Genomic DNA, 6,171 nt, shown 5'->3' with positions numbered 1-6,171 from the left:
TCCAGGATCAGGCCCCGGACCAAAGGCAGGCACCAAACCGCTGCACCACCCAGGGATCCCCCAACATTCTATTTTTTTTAAAAATTTATTTATGATAGTCACAGAGAGAGAGAGAGAGGCAGAGACACAGGCAGAGGGAGAAGCAGGCTCCATGCACCGGGAGCCCGATGTGGGATTCGATCCCGGGTCTCCAGGATCGCGCCCTGGGCCAAAGGCAAGCGCCAAACCACTGCGCCACCCAGGGATCCCCAACATTCCATTTTTTAAGAATGAAAGGGAAAGGTAAGATTTAAGATGAAAAAAATGCATTACTTTTGCAAGAGTCACTTCTCCCACGTCTATCAAGTTGCTCAATGTTTTGCTCCATTAATTATATATCTACCTACTTGGGGAACATTTACTTATCATAAAGATATATACCCCTAGTTTAACTAACAAATATTAAATATACCTTCTTAATGCATAATGCAAATTTCCAAATTGATAGAGAAAATAACTAATATATGTAGTACAAGAACTTTGTACCATTCAAATTTTTACTGAGATAATTGGTTATCAAATTACTTGCTGCTAAAAAGGATAATTTCACATTTGACAGTGGCAACTTCTTAAATTGTCATCAGCAAAATATGTAGCTGCCATGTGATAGAAATCTGAATAAACATGACTTTTGACATTTGCTATTTCCAACTCCAGACTCTCTTGCATATACACCCAGGCACATTCTCACCCCACATGTATATTTGTATATATAAATGGAGCTAATACTCTCTAAATAAAAAGATGTACAACCAAAAGTTTGTATGAATTCTTATGCAAATGTCTGTTTCAAGTTTCTGACACATTAATTTATTCATATGCTCCCAGACTACCTTGTCTTTATGACTTTATATTTTAAGAGCCCAACTAATTAGATTCCTACATCTGAATTTCGTTATAAAATTTAAGGCAACATACTTTTCATAAATTGAATGATGAAAGACTACATCATGTACTGAATTATATTATTGCAGCTACTTCCAACATTACATACATTACATATATTACCAAACCTTAAGGACTTAAAAAAGATGTAAGGTGTACTTTCTTCTTATGTGCAGAACCAGAAGTAACAGGATCCTTGTTTTATTCCTGTCTATAACTTTAACCCTAAAGTTAAGTTTTTAACAAGACAGTTGAAAACTTTGGACTATTAATAGATCAGTAAGAAAATTACATCTTGGAAAATGTTATGGACAAACTCTACTTCATTAAATTATTTCTAATTAGACAACAATTTTTGAAGGCCCAAAGTTGGAAAACTAAACTTTTCTTGGCTTGTCCAAAGAGATAAGAAAGATGCTAAAATACTTTCCAGCGAGGATAAATATTAACCTGAATAGATTTGCGTCTGCTGAAACTACGTTTATGACTGCCTCTTCCATGAGATACACAGCACCTCCAAGGCAACCTATGCTGCCCATCAATCCTTTGAAATCCTAACATTTCACAGTGTTTGGTACACCAAGGCACACAAATGCTTGCTAGTTAGAAGCATGGACAAACAGGCATGCTCAGAATTATTGCTTAAATACAGGTTGTTACATTACTGGAAATGAGTAAGATGCACTCTAGGCTGATTTGGACAATAATCAACTAAATTCTCAAAATAGACGATATGTTTCCTGCCACAGGCCTAGAGCCAAAACAGAGGAGTTAGGAAATCTTGTGAGAAAGATCTAGGAGTGGAAATATTGAAATAAAGTAATTAATTATGTACCACTAACTTTAGAGAAACCGGAATTATTTTGTGGATGTATTTCCCAATGTGCTAAATGGAGGGCAAAATGTACTATTTCAAAATATGATGAGAGATAATATTAAGAGAAAGATCTGCATCTTCTTGTTATTCCTATATATTACTGCAAAATACGAAATCTACAAAAATGCTTTTCAACTAGATTTTTTTTTGCAACTAGATTTCAATACTAACTTTTATAATACCTTGTAGCAAGTTTCTTTACCTCACAGAATAACTCCCAATATTTGTTAATTATGATAGTAACAAGATACCATATTATGGGTAACTTTAATAAAAGCCAGTAATCTGTGATATGCACATTCATTTATTTGTACTTTTACATTATAGAAAAATTAGAGGATACAAATAAGAAGAAAAATGTCACTTAAAATTCCACTCTTGATGACCACTGTTAAAACTTTTGTATTCAAGTCTTTCATGCAAATGTTTATATGCTATACGTACTATAACTTGCCTTTCTCTCCATTATCATGAATCTTCCCTTGTCAATAAAAATATGCTATCTGAACATTGTCAAGTAACAATTGTTATGTCAACTGGACATAATTTCTTTACCCTTATTATTTAAGTTTAAAAGTTTTTACTATAAACAATGCTGTGATAAACCACTTCCTAGAAACATACATATTTGTGCACTTTTCTATTCCTAGAAAATATTCCTAACATACTGTGTCAAAGGGTGTGAACCTTTTTAAGGCTTTTGATACATACTGCTCACAAATCCTTGAGAACACTTGTACCAATACATATACTCTTACAAGCTGTTATCTCAGAATGCTCCTTTCCCACGTCCATGAAAATGAGCATTGTTCTTTTTAACCTATGCAGGCAAGTGAACAGTATCCTGTTGTTTTAATCAGCACTATTTATATATACTGGCCATTTTAATTTATTTTGGCTATATAATTCCTGATCAATTATATCCATTGGTTGTGTCTTTATGGATTTGAGAATGCTTCTTATGAATTAAGGGTATTTGTCATGCATGCTGTAGTTTATCGTGCTTATCGTTAACTGTTTACTGTATTTTTGCCACACCAAATTTTAAGGACTTGGAAAAGCAGTAAAGTGTATCTCCTGCTTTCCTCTTCTGCATTGCTGTGTGCAAAACCAGTGGTAACAACAGGATCCTTGTTTTATTCCTGCCCATAAATGGGAAGGATTTTAGTATTTTCTCCACTAGGCATGATGCCAGCTGTTAGAGATACATAGTAAAAGAGGAGGAAAACAATGGAGGAAAAACACTTCCTTTGCATGTAGTAACTAAATCTAAAAAAATGGAAATCAATTTTTGAATTTTATCAAATGCCTTTTACATCCAATGAGCTGTTGACATGGTTTTTCTCTTCTGATGTATTAATACTGAATATAATAAACCTTTCTTTGTTATAGTGGATTATCTTATATACAGCCCATAAACTAGTACATAGAAGTATAAAATATTAACTAAAAAGTGAAGATTGGGAAGTCAGATTACTGGACCCTCAATCTTGGTTCTGCTATTGACTAGCTGTATAACCTAGCACAGTGATGTCACCTCCCTACACCTCAATTGCCTCAAAGTCCAGAGTGCTAACCATTACACCATGGGATCTGCTACTTCAACTACCTCGTACAGAATGGTAATGGTAATGGTAATGGTAATAGTATACCTGCCCCACAGGGCTACTGTGAAGATCAAAAGGTATAATGTGCATAGTACCTGGCACAGAAGAGGCACCAACAGTAACTATTATTAATAGACTGTTGGGCTAATTATTCATTTTACTTAGGAATTTATCACGTATATTCCTAAGTGAAGGCAGTTCTTTGGGCAATCCATGTGATTTGATATCTGGATTGCATAAGCTTTTAAAAACATTTGGGAAGCTTTCCTTCTCTCCCTAGACTCAGGAAAAATTAATATTTTACACAAAGTAACATTTTCGTAAAGTGTTGCTTTTTATACTCAGCCAAAAAAAAATTTCAAAACTTAGGCAAGAGAGAAAACAGGCATATAATGTAATGGAAGGAGTTAAGAGTGGTGGACTTTGAGATCAGCTGTCCAGGTAGCCCCAACTCTGCCACGACCAGTGGATCACAAGCACAAAGTGAGGACGTTGAACCAGTATTTAACACGTCTCTCCCACCTCTCTGATGCCTCTGAGCAAATGTTTGACATATACAACTAATTTGTGCCCAACTTGTTTTAATTATAGCTATCCCAAGGGAGAAAAAAAATCTCACAGGATACTTCCTGTTACTACTACTACTTCAACATTTTAACTGAAATGAACGTTAAGTGTAACAAAATAGCAGAAAAGGAAGGATTACACAGAGATAAATATGTTCTCCTAGAAAAGTAACAACCTGGATTTAAGATTTGAATATGGAAAAAAAAGAATTGAATATGGATATGAAAACCTCAAGTTTTCAAGAGTTACCAGTCAGCTGTCCAGATGTGCTGAAAATTTAATTTTAATCCTTGGGTTCACTCCTGTATCACATCAAACTCCTAATTGATTGTTTTTCCTCAAAAAGCAAAAAGTATTATTGTTTTTCCTCAAAAAGCAAAAAGTATTATTCTAAATATAGGATAAACAAAAGTAGTTAAGTTCTACCTCAAAAAAAAAAAAAATGCTATAACTTACCCAGATTTCAGAAAATGAGCCCTTAGGAAATTTTCACTCCTTAGAAAAATGTAAATCCTTCATTTAAATTATACCATATTCAATTAAAATGCACTGAGATAAGTAATCAGTAAAGATTAAAGTAACAGTAACTATTAACTACTACCTTACTTACTATGTGACAGGTATATAGTACTTCTCATTTCATCACTTAACACTTCTAACCATCCTAGGAGGTATTCTGAACTGTTTAACATTGAGGAAATTGAGGCCCATAAAGGTCAGGTCACTTGGCCACTACACTGGGGTTAGGATTACAATTTAAATTTTAAAGCCCATACTTCTAATATTTGTAGTCAAATGAGTACCTGAAATTAAATTTGGCCATATAATTACATTCAGAATTATATCCCTTCTAACTCTAATACCACTGACAATGGAAGCTCCTTTTAAAATATACCATTTTAAAGAATAAACTATTCTGGAAAGCATATTAAACTGTAAAAGAGCCTTAAAAATGTTACTTCTAAGATCGGGTATCAAATTTGCCATCAAAATAAGTACTAATATTATTTTATTGGGTTATTTGTAGAAGAGTCAAAGATAATTTCTAGATCAAACATGCTGACTTCAACCCAAATTTATTCAATTTTTTAAAAAGTAATAAAAACACTTTTATTAAACACTTATATTAAACATGTTTAGGTAAAGTATCTTGAGTTTATAATCCCAAATATCAGTGACTAGTAATAAAAATGGAAAAATAATTTGAATCTACTTTCATAGTCCACATATGCTGAAATGCAAAACGAATATAACAGACATGAGTATTTGGGCTTCAGAGAAAACACACAGGCATTAACAATCTTAAAAATGTCACCCTATTTGATTACAAACAAGCAGATTATTTATATTCTAGACTTTGTTTTTATTATATTGTATTTCTGAAAATTATAAATATCTTAGAAATAACCCTATTATAAATATAGATTCAATAATTTTATCAAACTTCAGCTAAGAAGAAATGAAAATGTATTATGATAGTTTGACATCACTTAAAGCTGACTTGGCATATTTAGGACACAGAAAATTGGAAAGGAACACTTTACATGAAGCAGTTTTAAAGGTAAAGATAAAGGTTATATTTTAGTAAAATGAAGTCAGGAAGATTTACTTAAAAGAAAACCGGAAAAAGTCTCTTTTATAGCAATCTTTGTAAAAACAAAAAATACACCAATTCCTAACTCTTTCAATATAAAAGAAGACTGCCATCTAGGTGAGTAGATATAAAATAGATATACAATGGTTTTACCTGAAAAGGGCCTTCTGTAGAAGATCAAGGTAAATTGAATCTACTTTTGTTCAGTATTTAAGTCACCTCAAACTAATGTAATCAATGTTAATTCCACCAAGTAAAACTACTAACATGAAAGCTCTTAAAATTCTTTAGCTTAAGGTATTTCTTTCTCCAAAATCTATTCAAAAATTTTTATGCTTACTTTTACTTTATGAATACAACTTCAACTACAAAATTCAGTTGAGTACTCTGTATATATGTCAGACAACAGAGAAGCAAGCTACAAATCCTTTGTATTTCTCTTCCAACTAGTTAGCTGTGAAAAGAGAAAATAAAAATTTTAAATAAAATTCCTGAATTGGCCCCAAAATACTTACTTTTAGAAACTGACATTTAAAGCATAACTGTCTCCAAAGTGACCCTGTTCTCCCCAACATCTCCCAGGTTACCTTAGAAAAAACAAG

This window comes from Vulpes vulpes, chromosome 7, assembly GCF_048418805.1.
Source record: "Vulpes vulpes isolate BD-2025 chromosome 7, VulVul3, whole genome shotgun sequence".
NCBI classification, from domain to species: Eukaryota; Metazoa; Chordata; class Mammalia; order Carnivora; family Canidae; genus Vulpes; species Vulpes vulpes.
The sequence above is the reverse complement of the archived record's forward strand: the minus strand, read 5'-3'. Positions refer to the sequence as shown.